Here is a 26,066-nt window from a genome sequence, read left to right on the forward strand (position 1 = left end):
TAACCTATATAGGGCAAGATGTTCCAAATGAACTGCACACGATCTTATTATTTTACCAACAAAGATGTGCGCAAGTAATTTAGATCACCTCGATTCTTTATACCTGCTGTTCTTGTTGACTGTACCTACCTAATTTGTTATGCTGCACAATTATTAATTATTAAATGTATTTTTGAGAACCACAAAGTGCACAAAGATGGGCAGCTGATGGGCAGTTTCTCGATGATAAAAAAACAGTAGAAGTGCGGAGGTTTAATTTAAACTTTGTAAAATAAACAACCTGGTCATTCTAGTTGTGGTATGGTCTATACTCTATAGTCAACAATATTAGCTGCTTTGAGGCTGCTTTGCGTGAACGTTTTCTTATGATATCAAGTCCATCTCTTATACCTACAATAAATTCTTCGTTTCTAGTATATAAACTAAATAAATAAATGGGCTTCGATACTAGAAAAAACGACAATACCGTAACAAATATGAAAAGAAATAAAACCTACACTATGTAAACTGGCATTTGTAAGTGTTTTCTGCTAATTTAGATGTGTTTCGTTGTTACTCTGACTGCATTTCCAAAACATATATACTACTCTAAACACTTACTGAAGTAGGATTTACTGAACAAAATAAAACTTAGTAATTTTTTTAATGGATTACGATGACGGAACGTGTATCTTACCCAATATTACATAGTATTTTTTTGAAACAATTCATAACTTTGTTACGATGCTTTGTTCAAATCAAGTGTAGCCAGTTTTCTTTTATTGCGTAGTCGAGTCAAACAGGCTCATTATATCTATTGACTATGTAGTTTAGTATCGCGTAAAAAACACAGTGAAGGTATGCATTCAGGCTTGTTTGACGACTTAGATCAAAACCAGTTTATGTTGACAGTAAATTATCAACATTACTTATCTTGAATTCCTCAAAACGAAACGTGGACAAATGTTTTATTTAATTTTAACCAGGATGGTGGCAAACAAACGAGCCGTCTGGTAAGCTGACGCGCCGCACCAGCGAAGTTATCGGCGCGTTCCAGAACCTGTACAAGTAGGTGTACAAGGATAGGTAAGTAAGTACACTGTTGATGTTGATAGTTTAGTTCAGAGGCAAATGCTGCTTGACAACCTTACTTATTATAAAGAATATTATTTAATCTGTATTTCACGAACAAGAGCAACAAATTTAGTACATTTAATTGGAAATTATTTGTATACAAAGCTGACACTTTGTAGGCGAAGTTAGAGCATTATTAGGAGAAGATAAATTAATATTCAGCTATCTTCGTCTGTATCATAAAATAATCTGTGAAAGCGGTCTGTCTCGTCTCAGCGCTGAAGTCGTTTTGTAGATTGTTTGCTGGATGGAACCTAAGGATAAATAAGGTGCAGTTGCACTTACTCATCTTGGTGAATTTATTCTTGAAAAGTGGGTCTTAGATTCGAGATTAAATTGATACAGGTACTACTAATAGTTATTACAAATGCCAAGATTACATGCAAATGTAACCATTAATGTTGTCGACCCGTCACGTAGAAACGGTTGAATAGGTTATGATACCATTTTTGGCACACATATAATTTATAACTCAAGCACGTGTGAAGTACAAACGGCCTAAGTGGCCAAATATATTGTAATATTTATAATACCTTCGTTACTATATAAAACAAGGATGTGCTCCGATATATTTAGCCACTTTGGTAGCTAAATTAGAGCTAAAACTTCACATATATATTAAGGAGCTAAGAGCTAAGAGCTAGCTAAGAGAAAGAACAATCTAGATTAAGGAACAATACCTACATTTTAAATGCCTTTTTTTAAATTGGAAACCGGTAAAGCAACGTTGAGCGCTACACATTGCTAGTTGGTTAGTGAAACGTGTCGTGACGTGCGGCTGCGTCACACCGCTTTGGGATGCTGCGCGCGCTCGCGTCGAGAAAGCGGCGTCGGCGTGCCGTGCGACACGGCTCGCCGAACAATTTCTACGCCACCGGCATGCATACGCGTTCCTAAGGGCGTTACGTGCTAATCGATTTGTAATTTGTAACAGAGTTTACTTTTCCGAGAACAGTCATCATTGCGAGGGCCGCAGTAAGTATCTGCAGTCAGCATCAAATAGGCAGTGATGGCCAAAGTGGCCAAATATACGTGGCGTAATCACATCCTTATTCTACGAGTATGATAAGGAAGGTGTGTTGCGGTATATTTGGCCAATTTGGCCGTCACTATCTACTCGTATTTGATGCTAACTGTACCTTGTCATAATAATAAGGAACCATCTTAATCCTCTATATTAATCATCTTACACAAATCAACATACCTGCAGTATAAGATATATGTACATGTACATTATGTATTATGTAATACAGAAATATTACTTACAATATAGCACGTCATGTCAGCTACATCAAAACACATGCAACATTACGAGATGTCAAAAAATAAACAGTAATTTGTTGTACCTCAGGCGTTAGCTTCGAGTAAGTAGACACCAACGCGGATTCTCTACGTTCTAAGGACCAATCACATAATAAGCTTAAATCACACTGACGCGGCGTTACGCAGCAAAATGTATGTCGTAAACACGACACACAAAACACTGCGTTATGCTGCGTAAAGCTTTCTTAGTGGGCGGTCCTCGTTTATTATTCTGACATGTACGGAAAAGGAATTTTTGGAAAGCTAAGTAAAAAGTTTTTGCTTTTGTTAATAAATATGGAAATCGGAACCATTGCAGTTTTCGTTTTACAAGAATTAAAGTGTAATTTTGGCGTTTTTTGAAGCAAAACTGTAATAAATGTTAACGCTTTTTTTATTAAATATTTTAGTGTCCTACTCCTGAGCAAAGGGTAGTTTAGGATAAGAGCCTAAACATGACCTATACTATTATTTAGTATCACCCTACCTTTGACTGATGAATAAATTTTAACTTTAGAATCACATCGATTTGAAAGGTGTACTCCCGTAATTTCAATGATATATATTATATTATCTACTATGTATAATATAGATCAGCTCCGGTCAGTTTCCATGAGAAATCCTCGAAGGAAGGAGTTAGTTTTCATTAGAAAGGCCTCCAAAAGTAATTGATGGTCGTACCAAAAACAGAAAATATTCCTGATTCCTTGAAATGTCAATAAGAAATGAAACTATGCAATTACCGTGACTTCACCTTTGTTTTTAATATCAATTGAAAACATATTTACAAACGAAAAATTCAAACAAAACTTAACAGCAAATTAACTTAACGAAACAAGAATACAACGAATCAGGAATCCGACGAAACAGGAATACGACGAACCAGGAACAAACCCTTATCGCGAGGTCTAGAGCTCACAATGCCACTTGCAATGCAAGGCGCTTGAAAGTTGTCAAATAACAAGTAACACCGTAAATGTTGATTCAATATCAACAGTATAACGTGCCGCTGGAAGTGATAGAGCTCATTAAGGACATTTACTCTAAAAGCGTTAGTAGAGTTAAGTTAGATAAAATGGGCTCGGAAGTAAATATCTGCAGAGGGGTAAGACAGGGTGACCCCTTATCGCCGAGAATATTTATAACTGTCTTACAAAATATAATGAAGAACTTAAATTGGTCTAACAAAGGCATAAACATTGAAGGAAAATATTTAAACAATCTGCGATTCGCAGACGATATTGTACTTTTCTCGAATTCAGCAGCACAGCTACAATCAATGATCGAGGATATCTACGTTGTAAGTAAAAATATAGGTCTAGAACTGAATATATCTAAAACAAAAGTCATGACAAACCACGATCGGGACTCTATCAAAGTAAATAATAACACTCTTGACTACGTGGAAAACTACATCTACCTGGGAAAACAAATATCCTTCAAGAAATCCCGACATCTGGACGAAGTAGACAGACGTGTTAAAATATCCTGGAACAAGTACTGGAGTTACAAAGAACCGTTAAAATCAAACCTGCCACTGAAACTGAAAAAGAAAATACTGGATTCCTGTATATTACCCTGCCTTTCTTATGGATGTCAAACCTGGATTTTCAATTCGTACACAAAAAATAAAATTAACACATGTCAAAGAAGCATGGAGCGGAGCATTCTAAATATAAAACGTACCGATAAAAGAAAAAACATAGAGATAAGACAAAGAACAAAACTAATAGATGCCCTGACATACTGCAAAAAATTGAAATGGCGATGGGCCGGTCATATAACAAGAATGAATGACAACAAATGGACAAAGACAGTGACAACATGGCCGGGTCCAGCGGGAAAACGAAGGCAAGGAAAACCACTAGAAAGGTGGTCAGATGAAATTATTAAAATAGCAGGACAACAATGGATGGAGAAAGGCAAAATAAGAGATAAATGGAAGGAGTTGGAGGAGGCCTATACTCGAGAGAGGTCCTTAATATCTTACACATAATACATCAAATTGACAATAAAACTTTATTAAGTTAATTTAATCATATCTCAATCAAATTAAGTATTAAACAAATGACATAAATGTAAAAATTTAGAATGTATTTATAAGTAAATTGTTCATGAATTAAAATTAAAATGTAAATAATGCATGCATTCGTATCCGTCAATTCTTTTTTTATAATGTAACGATATTAAGGAATAAATGGCTTTTTTATTTTTATTTTATTTATTTTATCGTTATTTTAAAGATAAGAAAAAATAACAATGCTTGCAGCTGCACCTTTGTAAATTATTACATTTACCACCGCAAGCTAATAATTTAAATAAAACAATATAATAAATATGAAACCACGTTTCATTTTTAACACCACACTAAGTATCAAAATAATATGAGTGCCGTATCGCTTCGGGGCGGTCTATCATCCTACACTACCAAAACGTAATATCTAGAATATCAGTGACATTAAATTTGAACCTTAATACTATGACGATACCGGTTGTTTTTCAATATGAATGTTGTGCTGGCACGTGCTAACGCTCGAGCTTGCGGCTTTGCGATAATAGAGACAATGGCCTTTGTTTGAAAGATTAAGGTTCGAAGCGAAAAGTTCACCTGAGAAGAGCCATACTATACCATAGAACACATTAGGCGCATGGCACACTGAATCCGATTCGCACGTCGGTGACGTGCGAGCGGGAGGTAGCTTAACGCGCATAGCGTTGTCAAATATCGGAGCGACGTGCAAATCGGGTGCAGTGTATCATGCGCCACAGTTGCACAGAACGCATGCACTATCATAAATCGAAAGTTTCCCGTCAACCAATTTTAACGAATGGTTTTCGTAGGTTTACATTATGATCGTAATATGAGTTATATGAAAGTTTATTTGGGTCTATACTAACTACCCTTCGAATATATGGTCGTATCAATAGTACCTACACACTGTAGGCCCGATTCGGATTTTGAACTAGATACCTATTAGATCATCACCAAGATTTTTAAGATCTAGCCTGTCAAATTTGACATTTCCGCGATTCTGGAGATACTCTTGAGTCTTGAACGATTTTCACAATGTCTAATACGTCTCCTTATTTATTTTTAGATCTTAAAACGATTTTGAACCGATCTTAAAATGATAATCTAATCTAATACCTTTAAACGAGCAATTCTTATTTATTTATTTATTTATTTATTTATATATATATTTCGGGGATCTCGGAAACGGCTCTAACGATTTCAAAGAAATTTGCTATATGGGGGTTTTCGGGGGCGAAAAATCGATCTAGCTAGGTCTTATCTCAGGGAAAACGCGCATTTTCAAGTGTTTATATGTTTTCCCCGGATATTTTAATGTAAAAGTGACATTGGTTGCCCGAATTCAGCTGCAAAAGATATCTAGTTGAAATCGAAACTAGTTGATATCTAGTACCTACATATCGTATCGTTCTCTTCTCTAGAACGGATCTTGTTTTCCGAATACCGCGGTGTATACATTCACTGACAATATTAGTACATTTTACGATTCGTTTAGAAGGAATAAAAAAAGTATGACGCTAATTGTTAAAATACACATTATACAACAAAAGCAGTCCGTGACATGCAAACTACGTAAGTACACGCGTGTCTAAGGCAGATTTAAATTACCAGCATTGTGGCGGTTACGACTTACGAAACGCTCTCACGGTCCATGTATTGTACTGTGTGTTGCCCACTATTTGGGTCACTTCTTGCTAATAGATTATTTTCTACTCTTAAAAATTCGTCAACGAGTTAAAGAAACAACGAGTAACACTAAATTACCTGAGACATAATTCTACTTTTGCAGTTGTTTTAGTTAGTTTAAAAGCTCTCTTTCTGACAAGAATCAACATAAAAATCCTTTGGACAGTCAGCAGCAGAAGTTGCTAAGCAGGCGAGGTGTTCATAATGATCGTGACGCGACTTTATTGTTAAGAGAATAAGAGCGTGTCAAGGTAGTTTTGAACACGTCGCCCGCTTAGCAACTTCTGCTGCTGACTGGACATGGACATAGCTTTTGTGCTTGAATGAATGCTTTTATCATACAACTTAATAGAAAATTATAACTACTTTATACGGATGATGATTAACTCAGAAATTAGGCTTTAAAACATTTAACTTATTAGTATAAGGTTTTATCCATAGGAAAAACCAGAACGTAAAATCGCAGAAGTCATGACGCTTTATTTTGTCCCAATAACCATAGTTACTATACGGTAACTCTACTGTGGGACTTTATTTTTCGTCACTAGTAAAAGAACATAAGTGAAATAGTTAAATAATTAACTGGCGCATGCTGACGCGAAGGTATCTAAAGCTCATATAAAAGCACGGCAAAAATCATTTTAGCGCTCGTATCTCCGGAAGTGTGTTCCTTCCTGTTGTTGCTTTTTTTTGCATTATAATAGATCATAAATGCAAGAGTTGGCACGTTGTAGTCACTTTTAGATAGAGAATATGAGTGCAATCCGGCGGAAATCTTATTTCTATGCTAGTTAATTAGTGTATTCAGCGTATTTCGGAGTTTTGTTTTATTGAGTTATACCATAGAGAAAAAAATACATAGAGTGCTCACTCCATACATCAGTTTTAGTACCAAAAAGACTATTAGCATCTAGCATCGATGTCTAGTCTTATCTCAAAAGCATAAGACTTTCCGGTCGGTGCTACATCTATTGTCAAGTAGCAGTACTGATAGTTCCGCTACTCGATGCTAGATGTAGACACTGAAATTAATAGTCTGAACTGATGTATTGAGTGAGCACTCTATGTATTTTTTTCTCTATGGTTATACACAGCGGTTCAAGTTGTTAACAAGTTATAATTATCTAATATAGCGGCGGTTAAACTTCTACGTTACGGTGTAGAAAAGTACGAGTATATATACATAAACACTAAACAATTATGTTTTTGTCTATGATAATTATGAATTAGTACCTATCCTACATAGCAAAAGAAGAGGTTTATTGCCAGTATGTCATTGTGTACGTACAAGGTATAAAAGTAGCTTAGAATTACCTGAAAATATGTATATCAGCAAAAAGGTATTTATTAAAAAAAAAATTTAGTACATTTATGAAAACTACGTTTTTTTTTTAATTTATAGGCAATAAAATTTTACCAGAGTTCATTACATCACAAATTATTTTACTCCGATTATCATTTGGCAAAAAAGTATTTACCAAAACAACTTACCGCAATTTTATATTTAGTTAGCAAATCTCTTTCTTGGCATGTTATTGTTTCACAAATAATGACTTCGTCATGTTTTATTTTACCAAGTATTATTTAGTAAAAAAAACGTTACATTTGGCATAACATACTCTTTCCAAGAGTCAAAGAAAGCGACATTCGGCGAAAAAGTATTTTGGCCAAAAATAATAGCTCCCGCATTGTGCCTTTTCTCTTGCCACGTATTGATTAAAATTATCCGTCTTTTACCTCCGTAACTTAATTAACGATAATAAATTAAAAATTAAACTGACTAATCCATATTTAAACGACAAGGGCATATTTAAATGAATATACGAGGCCTGTTGCAATTCGGTTTGGATATGAAATCAAAATAAACTTGCTAGTTACTTGAACAATAACACATTTAATACGATGTTCCTAACAAGCTTTAAGGGCATATACCCTTTCCAGCAACATGTATGTGTTTGAAGGTCTGTCAACTATGTCGTGTTAGAGCATTGATATAGAATAAAGAACTGGATACCCAATCAGCCGCAAAAAATGGCCCCACAAAAGTAACGTTGAAACAGATCACGCGTTACTTTTTCGTTTAGTCTTGTTTGAAACGCTCAAATGTGAAGTTGTCAACAATTACGAAATGTGCCGTTAAAATATGTAAAAATAACAATGACAAAACAAGGAAAAAGGATGGAATGTATTTCTTTCGGTTAGTTCTTTGGACAGCATTACATAATTTATGTAATCTGGTGGTAATTTTATGGTTTTGAATAAATTAATTTGTTAGTACCAAAGAAGGGATGTCAAGGAACAAAAATCTAATGAGTCGATGTGAGGTCAATATTTATTTTTATTTTTATATGGAATTCGTAAGGAATAATATTATGTTTAAATTCAAGATTTCCAAGAAAACCTATGCGACGTGCAAAGTGGACTGCTATTTAATTATAGCAAGAGATAGGGGTGATGCAGTTTTAAACGAAGCAAAACGGCACTTGTGTGATCGGCCCATTTCCCTGTTTCCGACAACCAATAAGGGCTTATATCGACTAACTGTAAATGCTAAACCTATATATATATATATATATATACCTGTAGATATAGATAACTGAAATAAATACTAACAAATAACTATGTCTTTAAAAATTAAAACGATTCTATAAAGAATCCTTACATATACTTAAGTAATTTAAGAACAATGTGTTTCTTTTGCATATACTACATGTTTACACTTACTGCAACTAACATCGGAATGCGGTTTTTTGTCAAGCGACCCATGTGTACGGGTAACATTTAACTTAACTAATAAATATAAATGATGTTGTTTAATGATTGTTTACATATTGAAAACAGAGGATGGCGAATCCTGTTTCCACCGTGATACAGTTTAATACTAGTACGGGGAACAGATGTAGCTTACTTCATTCATAAAACGTTACAAGTAAATATATTATTTTTATAGTCATATTACCTAAACAGTGCAATTAACCGACCAATTGTACACCTTATTCTAACGACTTAGGGACTGGGATTGGTCACTTAACTGTGCCGTACCTACATGGTAACTATGACATTATTTCTTGTACTTAGTGACTAAGGTTACTAATCCAAACTATAATTATAGTTCTGAACATAAATGTAAGCAACTATGTGTCCTTTATTATTGAATAAAGATATTTGTATTTGTATTTGTAAACCTGTCTGAACACAGTGACAACCACAGGATTTTTTTGGGTTATTTCCACCAACTCGCTTTGGTAGTAACTAGTGGGAATTATTTTTCCCAGTGGTAAAAGGTGGGAAAAAAATCCTAGTAGTTACCACTGATATCAACTTGGTGGTAACTAGTGGGAACAACCCGATTTTTTTTATAAAGTATGGACTTTATAAAAAAATCCAATCAGTACCTAAATGTCCTCGTGCACCCGTGCGATGAGTAAATGTAGATCTAAAATACACAGTTATTTTATTTAATAGGTTGAATTTATTTCAAGGAAATTAGTATTTAAAGACGTATACTTACTTATTAAAAATTTAATTTGTTTGAATTTGAACCACGAATTAATTTTATTTAAACTCCCGATTAAATTAAATTTGTTTTATTTATTACTTCAATTGGTTTTTCTGTACAGTAATACCTACCTATTCAAGTGTACCAAAGTGACTCCATTCGTTCATTATTCTCGTTTGACGTTGCTTGACGTAAATACGTTACGTTTAGTGCCATCGGACTAAATTTTTTAACAGTGTTGGTACTTATGTATGCAAATTTGACACTTAATGCTTACGACATTAAGCTCTTTTCTGTACGAAACATTTATCTTGACTCAAAATTTACGTAAGCGTTTTTATCATCAATGCAAATGCTGCGAAACGTCATTGGGATCCACATTTCTTGACGTTTTTGTTCTGCTTTGTGTGTCTATTTCTTTTATACTAGTAGTTCGCCCCGAACTGAGAACTCGCGGTTAACCAAAAATTATATAGCTATTGACTTTGTTGAACCTACTTAGGTACTCGTATAGTGCGACATAAAATAATAGAAAATAAATGAGGGCGCCACTTTCTACGTAACTGTCACATTTGTGACGTAAAATGCTTACACATTAGGGTGGAGCGAAATCCAAAATTCTTGAATATAGCAATGGAACCCCTCTAAAAGGATGTCTAATTTTTTATTATTTAAGGGAAAAAAAATAAAAAAAATATTGGTATATACTTTTAACCCTCTACTATTCGATTATATATAGCAATATATGCATATTTTTAATTAATTTAATTGATGCTTATTTTTTTTATAACAACATCATTCATTAAATAACATCTTTTTGTTACAGATATACTCGATTCCTATACTTATTTTTGTTTATAACGTATATTTTTATGACACGGTAAAACCATGTAAATCGAGGTTTTATGGAAAAGGCCCTTTAACCCGGATACTGTGCAAAATTTACAACTAATTACAGAACCGTGAAAACTATTTTGAACGTGATAAGATAATAAAAATACTACTAGTAAAAGTAAATATATGCCTAACATACATGTGAACATGACCCAAAAAGGGCGTAAGCGACGCCGAAGGGCAAAATTTAACGCTCATTTAAACATATAAATAACCCATTTTTGCAGTAAAATGATACTTTTCGTAATCAATAACACCGTTACTTTGCCACAAGAACGTCTAAAAAAAATAACTCATATATTTTTTTTACACTGTAGTATTTTCCTTGTTTTGCATAAAATTGCTGTTTAATATGAAAGTTTGAAATTTTATTATTTCATAAATATTGAAAAAGGCACAAAAATTTTGGTAATAACTTATTATACGCTTATTAAGTATTATATAATTTCAATAAAATGTACACATATTAGTGAAATTAGTATATTTAAATAAATTGATGAAAATTTACCTTTATTAATTTCTTTAGCGGCTGGATAGAGGGCTAAAAGTAGTGTTTATTTTGAAACTTGATATAATCACTATAATCTACATGACAAACTGCAACTTTTTGTACCGGTTCCACATTGATAATCAAATTTTTATTTTTTCCCATACAACGACGCTCCACCCTATTACACATGGCAACAATTTAGTATGGACATTTTTGAGTTCCATTTTATTTAATTTCTACTGTTTTATGTCGCTCTATAGGCGGCAATGGATCAAAGATGGATTTATTGCAAGGTCTGTGGAGCCTTTAACTGATTGATTTAAGCAAAGAGTAGTATGTATAATATAGTTGGCCAAGCAGATCTTGTCAGTAGAAAAAATTTAGGCGCGAAGGGATATGCTCTCATAGAAAATTTGAGTTTCGCGCCTTTTTCTACTGACAAGATTTGCTTTTTTGCATCAATTTTGAAGCGCCATTTACAAGTTTAGCGTTAAGTAATATAGATGGCGCTATTTTTTCGAATAAAGGGCTTCGTATACGGCTGCCCCTCCCCTGGATTTAAGTCACCACCATAGAGATTAAAATAAACTGTATCTGTGCTAAGCCGAAATATTTCCAGTCAAATGTCAAATACATATATTATGTTTATTCTATTTTATTTTTATGTTGCTAATTATTTCAAAATGGTAAATTTAAAAACGATATTATAAAAGTGTAAGTCGAGCACTTTCATTTGATACTAAACTCGACCATGTTTCTTGCAAAAAAATGACCAGAATAGCAAGACCTCTCACAAACAGCTTTTTGGCCTTCTAAGCTCTTCTAGCTCAATAACCTCTTGATCGGGCCTGCTCATAATTTAATGACTAAAATATAATGCCCTCGACTACACGTTTACCCAATTTCATTTAAATTAGAACAAATTTACTTAAGTTATTGAGTATCAAACTATCTTCTGACAGTTCAGCTTAAAAACATCGAAATGCCGAGACGTGCCGCTAGCCAGCCGCGTGTTCAAAGTCGAATGTAAGAACTTCGCTTCGCTTCGCTCGCTCGTTCGATTAAGTCAGTGTGTTAGAGTTAATAAATTTAAACATTTTAGACCAAAGTAAAGCAGCCATTTTGATAGCTCGCACTGTGCAAGTGTTATTTAATCGTCATAATTTCATAGGAGTTTGACGTTTAAAATAAAAAACTTGTACAGTCTGGGCTATCAAAATTGCTGCCAACTTAGCTTGGTCTCACTCTATCTACTTCAAGCTGTTTTATCTGCAATATGAGTATAACTCGTTGATTTAGTGTTTGAGCATTTTTGTAAAGATTACTTAATTGTCAGTAGGAATTTATAATCTAGTGATTTTAACTGTTACAAAACTGGTATATTTCACATATAGGTATCATGTATTTAGGTAATAAATACATAGAGACATAACGGGTTCTGGGGGCCCAAAGTGTTAAGCTTAACAATCGGAATAGCATCCTACAAATGACTAGGTAATTACTACTATTATTTGTTGACTGTGCCTAATAAGTGCCTTAATCCGAAATTAGCTTATTTCAGCCTTACAGACCCTAGCACACCCTTAAACCCTCCCTATGTCCTAAAGACAAAACTAACACTAGGCAATTAACCCTTTGATTGCGGCAAAACTAAACTTTTAAAGCCAAAGTTAGACAGTTCAGAGCATAAGAGTAAATTTATACGTGGGATTAAGTGGCTAGAATGCAAGCTAAACGGAGCTTTGGAAGTTTGGGCTTGAAATTCATTAGGGCGGGCGCTCGCAGTAGGTAAGGGTTAGAATTTATTAAATTGTATATTTATGTAAGGTCTTGGACGACGCACTATAAGAATCAAATTGATATCATATCACTTTGTATGAAAATTTCACACGTTATCATTACTCTTGAGCATAGAGAAAAAAATACATAGAGTGCTCACTCCATACATCAGTTTTAGTACCAAAAAGACTATTAGCATCTAGCATCGAGTAGCGGAACTATCAGTACTGCTACTTGACAATAGATGTAGCCACCGACCGGAAAGTCTTATGCTGTTGAGATAAGACTTTCCGGTCGGTGCTACATCTATTGTCAAGTAGCAGTACTGATAGTTCCGCTACTCGATGCTAGATGTAGACACTGAAATTAATAGTCTGAACTGATGTATGGAGTGAGCACTCTATGTATTTTTTTCTCTATGTCTTGAGTGTACTTGACCAAAGATTAATTCATTCTATGAGGTGTAAAAAGTCGGCCAAGTGTTGGACTCGCGCCAGACTTTGGGTGAAATTCGTCTGTGACAGATGGACGGATAAGCCACTATATATTTTTATCTTTTATTCTTATCGAATTCTTACATTCAGATGGGTACAAAGCTAATTCAATTTGGGTGTAAATTAACCTGAGTGTCGGATTGTCGTTGTCAATAGTGCAATCAATAGTAAGTATACATATCCTTTTTTAGTGTTTACACGTCATAAAATAATACGAGTTTACTATGATTAAAAATAGTATTACCAGCCATTTTATCAATTAGTTTATATACTTTTACCATTGACATATATACGTATTATGTATCTCTGGACTAGCCTTATGGGCAATAAGAAGCATGAATGGGGCCAGTACAGCGGTGTGAAAACGCTGCAACGCGATTGGTTGATGAATTACCATCACGCGCGCGCGGCCGCGCGATAGATCGCATCTAGTTGCGTTAGACTACACGATTTGCTCGAATTCGTGAGTGACACCGCTGAACTAGTACCATTTTAAGTGCACGTAAGGCCAGTCCTGAGATATACATGTCAATGACTTTTACTGTCAAAATTGTTTAGGTAAATACTTGGTACCTACTAGTTTAACAGAGCCGAAACATTTATACGTGAATGATATCATTAACTCAGATGCTGCCATCTGGTCGGCTTTTAACAGTGTTAAAGCTGTTTGGATTAATAAATACTTACCATAAACATATTTTTGTTTAAATATTATGTCATCTGAAATGGTAATATAATGAATCAATTTTACTACACTAAATCAAGGGCTTCAAGGGTTTTGAATGCCTAATAGTTTGAATTGCGTCATTGGCTCGACCTATGTACTGCGACGGCTACTTAGTCAGTCTGGACTGTCTTGTCATTCATCTGGTCGCTTTTTTAACTCAACCGTTGTATAAAATATTAATGATCATAATATCAATTCGTACAGATTGAAATAGCATAATTCATATTGAAATAATTATAAACACAAATTAAACCAAATCAAATCACACAAGGGCATAAAAACGAATATGCGAGGCCTTTTGCAGTCAGTTTCGAATATGAAATCGAGATAAATTTGTTAGTTGATCAATGCCACATTGAACATGTTTGATAGGCGAGAATTTCACCGTCGTTAAAGTCTTTTTCTTTCAAATTATTTCCTTTTAATTTAAAATATGAAAAGACATACTTATTATTATGTACATATAGGTACGAATCTCATGCTTACTTATTACTGATAATGAAATACTCAAATATAGGTAAACGTAAGTGGTAAAATCATTGAGCCCCGACAGATACACGTAACAAATTTATCAGATCGGCAAACTCCGATTGAGTACAGGCGGACACACACAAGTGGAGCGTAAAAATCTTTGATCGTTCCAAGTACCACCCAGCATTACGAGTAAGCCTGATCGAGTTGGCGCAAAGAGAAAATGATTCCGTTATGTTACCCAATAACGTTTGAGTAATTCATTACATTAGGTATGGTTATAATAAAAACTACACTCGGGGCTATACATTTGGAACAGCTCCTCGTGAAAATATTACAGTCAAAACGACTGAATGAGCCCCTGAACATGTTCACATGAATTATAAAATTATCAAAGAATTGGCAGAGAATGCAACAACAGCAGATAATGAAAATTGTAGTCGTATTAATATTAATGTATGACTATGTTTTCAGGTAGGTAGGTTTTTTTAGACATAAGCATGCGTTTATTTGATAACCGCACGAGACAATTTTGTACACCTGCATAGTGGGTAAAACATAGAGATCAAATATATAAATTAATGTATCTACCATCTTTCATGTTACCTATGTTTAACAAAATAAATGAAACTGAACTGAAACTGAACTGAAAATGCCATTAAGTTTCCCTTTTGACAATAAATATTTATTTTGTGCAATAATGTGTTTTTACACCTACTTAAACTTTATATATGACAACGTAAGATTGTGAACCCGTTAGTTTTTAATCTAACGTAGGTTAGGTTAGGTTAGATTATAATCTCCCTACCGTCAGTTTATAATGTAACTAGCGAGATAATAAAATGACGAGTGTTTACAATTTTACGGAGACATATACAATCTTGAATAAGTAAATAAATTCTTGTTATAATCTGGAATTAAAACAATGGAAATAATACAGGTGTAACATGTAAGTACATGTACAGTAGGTGTGTAGGTAGGTGTTAGGTGTAGTTAGCACCCCTGCATATAAATATGTAAACAGGGGTGCTAAGCTAATAGTTTTGCTGATTGTACCTAGATTTAGATATTTATTACTTACATATTTGAGATAACATAAATTAACATACTGGCGTCGGCTTTTTAGAGTAGTAGACTTACCACGACTGCCATTAGCAGTCTCAAACTGACATATTCGCTAGCTAGTGTGCGTATATTACTTTCTATGCATCTCGCTCGTACTGACATATTAGTGCCAAACTCGTGATAGGCGTATAGGACCTAGGTTTACAAGTCGCCGTATGATTGCGTATGTCGTAAATTTAAAATAGGTATATAACTCTTAGCGATTTGGATACTTTGCTGCTAACATTTTATAATTTAGACTGCTGCTGTGTCGTCCTACCTATTTACCATACCATAACATCATGGACAGATAATGTATAATTTATTTATTTATATGATATCGTATTAGTATTACTTTACTAGTGCATTGCGCTTGCATAATACATTTATAAGGGTGCGAACGAGATATACGTTAGTTTAAGTTTATCCCTAATACATAACACGTCAGGATCTAAAAATGTTTCCCAAGTTCCATACCATACTAGTAGACCTACGTGCAGCCTACGTGACTGGTGACGATGCAATTTATTCACTTATACAGAGTGTTTGGCACATGTACCGACAATATTTTTTGGGGGGTTTGTGGTGTCATTTCCTTCCCTTTCTTCCTTGGAACCTTGGTCCTAGAAGCCACGGATCTGGAGATACGATTTTTTTATTTTTTTTCATAAATCATCCAAAATCTGATTTTCGAAGCCCCATAACTTTTTTTTATGGTCTTAAATGCATACTTTGTTTGTTAGTCTTACATTAGGCCTGTCTGCTTTCAAATACTAGTTTTTTGTTACAAATTTCGGCATAAAACGAACCATGGGCTTTTTTTATTACAAATAAACTGAATTTAAATTTAAATTAATTTTAATTTAGCTGATACTGGTAGCTTCGTCGTGTACCTAATTGTGTTTCGTTAAAAATTCGATTATCCGCTTTGTAATCGTTTAATAGTTGCTCTAAAAAGTTACGCACACATGGAAACGCTCCAAGTCGCACACATGGAAAGTCTAGGTTTAGTTTGAAATCTGAGGGTAGTCAAATTTTAAGTGGCGTCACGGAAGTGCATGTGGTTGTGCTGCGTCGGTCAATTGTTAACTACGAACGTTGTGTTTGCTACGTTGCTATTATTGACTTTTGTTACCGTTGTTTTAACTTTGCTATTGTCATGCCTAACTACACTAACGAAGAGTACTATGAAAAAAATAAAAAAATCGTATCTCCAGATCCGTGGCTCCTAGGACCAAGGTTCCAAGGAAGAAAGGGAAGGAAATGACACCACAAACCCCCCAAAAAATTTTGTCGGTACATGTGCCAAACACCCTGTATACATGTATTAACTTAAAATCTCTCGTAAAGTGCCTGCTTTCGTGAGCGAAAAACAAATTTACAAGCAAGTGTTGCTACGAGAACTCTGATTTGTGAAATGTTTAAAAATGACACCAGTAAACTTTAAAAAAACATTAATTGAGTAGGCAATTGTAAAATTGCGTTCTAACTAAGTTACTCGTTGACGAACACCCAGGTAACTTGTTACAAAACAATTTCACCAAATTACTTAATCCATTAATTTAATTTCCTAGTTCGGCAATTCCAACTGACGTCATGGTGTCTATTGCATTATTGCTAACGTGTTTGTAAGCGACCTATACTAGCATGACGTCACCGTGAGGTTTATTGTAACACGTCATTACCATTCAGGAATTCGACTTACACCCAAGTGGTGTTGAAACTATGAGTCAAGGGTCTAAATGGCATTTAGATAGGTAACAGACTGTTACGTAGATATCGAATCTTGTACATACCAGTATGTACCTATTGTACCTACTAGCAATTCTGTGTAATTCTGTATAAGCGCTAGGAGTAGACACGTTGACGGACACTACATGATTTTGCGCAAAATGCCCTTAGCGCAACCACCCCACAGGTGTCATTTGGCCGTTGTCAAACTTTATCAAAAACCGGCCAAGTGCGAGTGGGATTCGCGCACGGAGGGTTCCGTACTATCAACAAAAAATAGAGCAAAAAAATCGTGTTTGTTGTATGGGAGCCCGCCTTAAATATTTATTTTATTTTATTTTTAGTATTTGTTGTTATAGCAGCAACAGAGATACATCATTTGTGAAAATTTCAACTGTCTAGCTATCGCGGTTCATGAGATACAGCGTGGTGACAGACGGACGGACGGACGGACGGACAGCGAAGTCTTAGTAATAGGGTCCCGTTTTTTACCCTTTGGGTACGGAACCCTAAAAATGGATTAAGAACACCTTTTTGTTCCATAATTTCGTCCAATAGTTAATACTCATAATCTTAGTTAAAGCAATGACTTAAAAGAAAGCATATACCTAAGTAGTGTACCTTTTAGATGTATCACAAGGAGAATTTAGAAAAAATGCAATACAATAAGAACAATAGTGATGCCCTTGGTTTGGTGCCATAAGAGGTAGTTCAGAGAAGAGCTCTATGAACCGGCTTACAAATTTTAATATAATTTAGCTCAATAATAGACGTCTCTCTATGAAAGAGTTGAAATTAGCTTCAAAAGTTTAGTGTTATACGCTTTTGAAGCGCTGCCACTGATATGTGTATTGTATGTATCGCTAAATAAATATGTCATGTAGTAAGTAGATACCTCTTAAATCTTTGAAAATGTGTTTTTAAATTTACTGTAAATCAGCGAACTTATCATGAATATTCTAAGTATGTGTTAGAACAAAAATCTATGTGATATGTCGTATTACGTTATTGCTGTTTTTTTAGAGGTTTATATCATATTTTTGGCTTTTAACGTTAACTTGCGTTTTTACAATATGTTTAATGTAGAGTAGAATGCCAAGAATGACATAATTTTAAGTTTTCAAAGCTTTACCTTTGCCTTTGTTAAATTCACAATGATATTAAAGAAAAACCATTGTTAATTGCTAATTTTATAATGACTATCCGGATTCCTTCATTAAATATATCAAATCTTTTAGCACAGATATCTGAGAGAAATTATTACTGGACAAATGTGCAGACAGATGGTTTTCATATAATCATATAATGACGTCCAAGGCCAGTCTATAAGAGGGCATCGACAAGCTAAAGCAGTGGTTCCTAACCTTTTCAGTCCGGTCACCCCTATGACTAACTAGGGAACCTGATTTTACCCCTCCTCCCAATGGTAATAAAAAAAACCCGGCCAAGTGCGAGTCGGACTCGCGCACGGAGGGTTCCGCACCATCAACAAAAAATAGAGCAAAACAAGCAAAAAAACGGTCACCCATCCAAGTACTGACCCCGCCCGACGTTGCTTAACTTCGGTCAAAAATCACGTTTGTTGTATGGGAGCCCCACTTAAATCTTTATTTTATTCTGTTTTTAGTATTTGTTGTTATAGCGGCAACAGAAATACATCATCTGTGAAAATTTCAACTGTCTAGCTATCACGGTTCGTGAGATACAGCCTGGTGACAGACGGACGGACGGACGGACGGACGGACAGCGGAGTCTTAGTAATAGGGTCCCGTTTTTACCCTTTGGGTACGGAACCCTAATAAAACGTGTACGTTTGTTGTATTGTCATATTAGGTCAGCTTATTACCCCCGCAAAATACCAGTTTTACCCCCACGGGGGTAATTACCCCCAGGTTAGGAACCACTGAGCTAAAGCCTCCTTGGTCTGGAGTCTTGCGATGCACATTATCTACCTAACGTGTGCGAGTGGATATAATAAATGATGCAAGCCTATGACGTCACTAATCGGAATTGGCATTGCCTTCACCTTTAAAATGGCACTCGGCCTGAATTGAAGAGGATGGTAACATTCAACATTAGCATACATCACCAAATTGTCTATTAGGCTAGGCAGCGCAATGCTTATTGCTCGATGCTGTTACTCAACAGTTCGGCACGCCTGAGGCCGGTGCAGCCGGTTCGCAACCTTGCCTCCCTCCCGCGCCGCCCCTCCGCCCCCCCCCTGTCGCCCCCCCCGGGCTCCTCAATTCACTTTCACTCGCCGCGGCCTTCTTCGAGTGTTTTCGGAAACCTCTATATCACTATTTTATCATTATCAACGAACACATAACCTCGTATTAGCTCTGTGTATGACTTTGGCGCCTCCCTGGCGGGCAAGGAATACACTAGTGTTTCATAAGACTGTTCCAGATGTGAAATAATATGAAGATGTTGTTCCATGAAATTTCGCAAATTTCCCACGTCGTGCATTGTCATCGTTTGTAGTCCCCCGCCACGCACTTCACATATTATAAGTACCTGGGAGACCGAGCTTTGTTCGGAAAACATATAAAAACTCAAAAATGCGCGTTTTACCAAAGATAAGACCTAGCTAGATCGATTTTTCGTCTCCGAAAACCCCCATATGTCATTGAAATCATTTTCGAGATCCCCGAAATATATATAGGTAGGTACAAGTATACAAGAATTGCTCATTTAAAGGTATAAGATTATTTATTCGTTATTATTTATTTCTCCCGCTTCTATTCATTAAGCTCTCTGAAATATACTTATACATAAATAATTGATGTTTTTTGTAATTTGTAATTTATTAATAGACGTAATACCTACTGTTAAGTACTTACTTTTATTATAAAAAGAAATGTAACAAGGGTAAAATCTTTTGCGAAGATTGAATACTGTAGCAATGAAATGTCAAGAATTAAAACACTATTTCACTTTTATTTATTGGTTTCTGGCGCTGCAGCGGGGAGCTCGCGCCACCCGCCGCCGCCGCGGGCCATCCTTGCTCACTTTGCCTTCATCTAGTTCAAAGATAACTTATTTTTCTTCCACTTTTTTGAAATGACGCTTTGAGCTGTGGGATTTGAGTTAAGCAAAAATGTTAGTGGACTCTCTCCGGGATTCTTTTTAATATCCCTTGTCGCGTTGCAGGACATGGGTCTGGCAGACGCTATTCCTGCCAAACGGTCTGAGTTTTTCTTGACATATATAAATAGGGATTTATCGAACTTTTCCGAATAGGCTGAATCGGAATAGCTTAACTTGGATAACCTTTGATAGACAAGTATTTTTAACGGTTAAGAGTCCCGGTAAGCTCGGCCGAATTTCACCTTCCCATACAAACGGAGTTTCGTTCTCATTTTAAAGCTACGTGTTGGATTGTAATGAAACTTTGCACATACAATGACATGAGGTATATCTAGGCCTGTAATTAGTTTATTTAGCTCCAGTGTAACAAACAAACGAAATAGATCAAAAACAAGTTTTAAACTAATTATAGACATAGATATGCCTTATCCTATTGTAAGTACAAAGTTTCAGAGCAAACTATCTACTCGTTTTAAAATGGGAGCGTAACTACGTTTGTATGGAGAACGGAGCTACCAACTTCATTTATTTAAAATCTTATTAACTATAGTTAGTAAAGGATATTTACATATCAAACAAACACTATAAATACAAATATGAATATAGCCAAACTTATGCAAATTCTTCCTTGGTCAGGCGTTCGTAGCGAATCCCATACAGTAAAGCGGGAGTTTCATTATTCCCATTACACAGGTTTAGGGGTTTAAGGGTGCTGCCTGGGCAACGCATATCTCATAAATTCTTGTTTACCTTTTCATTAATGCCCTGCCCTGAGTATAAGTATGGGACTAAGTTTATAGAGTTTATACATAAAATTCCTTATTTAAATTTGGCTAAGTTATCCCTATCCCGGTTATGGAAATTAGCCGTGGGTAGAGTAGGGACGGTTTACGGCGCAGGGGCGGTGCTAAGAAATAAATAATAATCCTACGAACTCGAGGGCTCCCGTAAATTGATGCGGCCTTGTCTCCCGCATTGTTCGAGTATGAACAATATAAAAACATTTATAAAATACTAGCTGCTTTCGAAACTTGTTCTAGTTACGGAACAAATTTACTTATTTTATGACGTGTAATTATATCGACTGCTCATTCCTGTACTGGCACTTTCTTTTTATTCCAAAAATCATGTTTAAGTACCTTTTGATAAATGTATATGTTTCTCCCGTCTTAATAAAAGTGAAAGGTAGTCAGGTCCAACATTCATTTACTAATTGACCTTCATTAATTATACAATATCTTATTACTCAATTTGTAATCAACAACCGGTAGAGCTGATTTATGAACTGTAATTGATATATATATATATATATATCAGATATATATAGAAGAAGAAGAAGAAGCGATTTCCACGATTACCTAATGGACAATGTCCGCCCACATAGATTTTCTCCTTAATAGATTTTTCACATTGTTTATTCAAGCACGTCGAAAGTTAAATATAAATGTGTATATTCATATCCATGAATCTACTCTTTAGAGTTTTTGTCGAACCGCAAGTTCTCAGTTCGGGGCGAACTACTATTTACTAGGTACTTAATAAAATGGAAGAGGTTTTATGTATAAAGAAACAATCGCATTTATATTTTGGGTTTGGCAGACGTAAATACCCGGCCAACAGTGCAGTCGAGGGTCCGGCAGCGACCGCGCTGTAGATCACGTTACTTTTATTAGCCAAAACAAAATGGCCACCATCGCAACCGGTTTATTTAATAAATGCCCGCGCGCGTTAACATATAGGAAGAGTAAATGTCGCTTGATGACCTTCTCTGTAGTCAACACGTATACAACTTGTACAAGATATAAAATACCTATTACTAGCTTACAATTAATTCAATAAATTTGGACTTAAATACATGTACTATAGGTATTGTTTAAAATTCTAAATATGTATAGGTAGGTAACAAATTCTATGCGTATGTTTACGTATTTTATAAGCACCGGTAGCTTATTTGACTAATGTTGCTTTTAAACTACATAAGGGACTTAGCGTTACCTACTTACAATAATATCCCCAAAAATGCCAACGTAATATTCAATTCATTGGTCTCTTTTATTTACAAATCCAGTTCATGTAAAGGACTGTTAATATGGTTAATTAAGGATACATAAATTTATCGATTCTGCATCAAATATTTTCATTGTAATTTAGGATATTTGGTCGAAAATACCACGGTACCATAGAGAAAAAAATACATAGATTGCTCACTCCTTACATCAGTTTTAGTACCAAAAAGACTATTAGCATCTAGCATCGAGTAGCGGAACTGTCAGTACTGCTACTTGACAATGGATATAGCACCGACCGGAATGCCTTATGCTGTTGAGATAAGACTTTCCGGTCGGTGCTACATCTATTGTCAAGTAGCAGTACTGATAGTTCCGCTACTCGATGCTAGATGCAGACACTGAAATTAATAGTCTAACTGATGCATGGAGTGAGCACTCTTGTCTTACGTACTATATTTCTCTATGCACGGTACTTAATAATAGCAATTGTTATTTGTTTGGCAAGGATCAACTGTTTTGGCAGGGAATCATTCTTTGGTTTTACGGTGCGTTTCACTTAGATTGTAAATGCAGCCTAACCCTTGGAAGCTGGTTCCGTTTGCGGTAAAAGCTACTTGTGATACCTACGTGCCGCAATAAGGAAGGTAAAAAGACCTTCCTGGACAGTGCATTGCCTTAATCCGGTTATTTTCACTTTTAAGGGGCCCACTGATTAACAGTCCGCCGGACGCGGCCTGTCAGTTAGAACAAAAATTTGACAGTTCCGAACAAGTGACAGGCCGATACCGTCCGGCGGACTGTTAATCAGTGGGCCCCTTTAATGCTTTAAGTTCTTATATTATGTATGATAGAATTGATAGATTCGTGTAGGTAGGTGCTCGTATGTGACCTTAGTACATATTCATTAAAAATATTATATATCTAATAGGTTCATCATTTATTTCACTTACTATGAGATGCTAATGTGCTATTCAGTTCCATAATTTCATCAGAGTTCTGTGTTCTGCCTTTCGTACCTTTGTTATCAAAATAGTGAGTACTTCAATTTAGTCGACCACTAACTACGTTGTTAAAACTCGTTAATTCGTCATCGATAACTAAGTAAAATTGAAACGGAAATAGTGAAACTGCCTATTAAATTGCAGTTAAATCGTTCAACCTGCATAAAACTGATGAATAGAGTTCGAGTCTTGGTGACGGTAATATTACTAGCTTAGGTACATAATTGGTGATTAATAGAAATAAATAAAGTCCACCAAAATATTGAAAAAAATATAAATTTTGTATAACCTGTTAGGTGTAATTTTTAAAAGTGTATGCATTCTAGCTCTTAGGTTTTCCTACAATTCGGACAACTTAAAAAAATCTAGCCATAGTAAGTTCAGTTTATGAGTTTGCTATACCTAAAAATACATCCCGTAAGCTCTGGGATTCTACGTCAAGTCTAAAGGTTATTTTATAAACAGTATCTAAGTTAAACTAATAGGTACCGAACCAATAAAACTGTATTATTTAAATAGGTAGGTTCCTAATTAAAAATAGATAATATGTGATTCGTTGTAATGTCAATGTAATAAATCTGAGTAATCTGGGATTCTGTTATTATTTAATCTGGCTCTAAATAAAGTCATGCAATAACGCTTTAGTAGTCTTTGACGTTTAAATATGTAAGAACTACAAATATTCACTCTATTTTATACAATAAATAGCTACATTGCAGGTTTCATATGACACTTCGCTGTATTTTAGTTTAGATTCTAAACTTAGAATGAAGTGTGAACTCACTCAGTTCTTTCAACTCAAAAGTTGAAATAAAAAACACTTTTTATTTAGCATAAAACCAGCGATAAGCCAAGCGATAAGGCCCCCTATATACTTAGCCAGTTTGAGATAAATGAGTCAGTCTGTCTATTTTGTAGAGTCAGGCATATGATCGCCAAATTCAAAGCTAATGATAGATGTCATTTAGTTTAGGTTCCGTGAATACGTCACCAGTTTACGAACAAAGACAGTCCAGTTATCGTTAAAGTATTATAATCAGTATTATGACTACTTCAGGAGTGCGAAGAAGGTGAATACAAACCCAGGGCGACACGAAACTATCAAACCAATAGATATGCTGTGTGACTAAAGGGCTGATGATCAGTCTGCCGGACGATAGGCCTGTCATTTGTTCGGAGCTGTCACCCTTTGCGTTTATCTGACAGGCCAATATCGGCCTGTCGGTTAGAACAAAAAGTTGACAGTTCCGAACAACTGACAGGCCGATACCGTCCGGCGGACTGTTAATCAGTGGGCCCCTTTAAGAGTGAAATTCGCTTGGAAATCTTTTAATGTTGTATTATGCTTATTTTTTTTCAATAAAGCCCAAAAAAATATATTTATATTGAATTGCAACCCAATAATGATTTTAGATGTCAGATTAAGCCACCTATAAACTAGATAGGTACCTAGTTAAAGATGAATTTTCGTCTTTGTTTAGAGTTTAGAAGAAAATTTACTTTAAAACAGCTTGAGTACGCAAATAAAACTCTTGACAGGCTAGAAATTAAGATGAATAAAGAGTTATCGTACTGTGCATGTAGTATAACTAGTCTTCAACTGACCACTGCGTCAACTAGTTCACCTCTCCGTCGCGACTTTCGTTTTAGCCGGTGGCCTCGACACGGCACGCCTAGATCACGTTCGCATACCGCCACACAGAAACTCGTTTCAATGGATATTAATAAAATAACTTTAGATTATGAGTCATAAACATTACTTTTTGATAAGATGCTAATGCAAGTTACAGGACTTGTAAAACATTTTTTTTTGTCCATCTAAAAAGATGTTTTGTCCCGAAAAAAAAGTTAAAGCCAATAAATGTCACAGCTTTATTTTTACCTCATTTATTTCTAACAGACGTGTGTTTAACATCAACTATAAGAAAGAAAAAAGCATAATTTTATTCTACATTTTCTACAATCAATAAAACAATAGAATCCAGATTCCACGACTCTTCTCTTTCCTAGAATAAACTATTCAAATTTGAAATAAACCATACACGCAAATCAGCTAATTTAGAAAAACAAAGAAGTTTTTAGTTATGTCAATCTCATTCGCTGTACCAAGTACAGCACCTGTTAAATTTGTAGATTATATAATATTTAGTTATATAGGTACCTATAAATTGCGTCTTGCTACGTATTGCAGTGCAATCAATACTCGTAACCACAAGCCTGACAGCACTTAGTGTCTAATTACCTACTCGCCCAATTTAGGTGCCACTGAGCAGTGCAACAACTTAGAAGTCGTCATTTATTAATTTGATAATGATAACTCGCGTACCTTATAATACCTATTACTAATGTTATTTCTTTTGTCACGTTCACCTGATGGAGCTTTAGTTTATGAAAAAACACGCGTAGTTACCTACTACCACACCTACTACGCACTCCATAGGTGGTTCGGAAACTATAATATCAAATCGGGAAAATCATAGTGATAAAGGAAACATACAGATCCGTAGGTTGTTTTATTATATTGTGTATATTCATTGTCTCAACAGTTTTAAGCCCTTCAGTCATAAAACTTTTCACGACAACAACTGGTAAAGGCTCTCTTTATTGTTCAAAAACTGACAGCAAAGTTGGATTTTATTCACAT

The 26,066-nt window shown here is 35.2% G+C and overlaps 1 long non-coding RNA gene across 1 annotated transcript in view; it reads right to left on the reverse strand.

Annotated features, from left to right (window-relative positions):
- The window catches only part of LOC134661134 (uncharacterized), a 48,873-nt gene extending 27,947 nt beyond the window's left edge, over window positions 1-20,926 (reverse strand). The window contains exon 1 of the long non-coding RNA XR_010097928.1: window positions 20,805-20,926. This is a non-coding gene — a long non-coding RNA (uncharacterized LOC134661134). The remainder of the gene's footprint in view (window positions 1-20,804) is intronic.
- Window positions 20,927-26,066: the final 5,140 nt, after the last annotated feature.

Source organism: Cydia amplana, chromosome Z, assembly GCF_948474715.1.
Source record: "Cydia amplana chromosome Z, ilCydAmpl1.1, whole genome shotgun sequence".
NCBI classification, from domain to species: Eukaryota; Metazoa; Arthropoda; class Insecta; order Lepidoptera; family Tortricidae; genus Cydia; species Cydia amplana.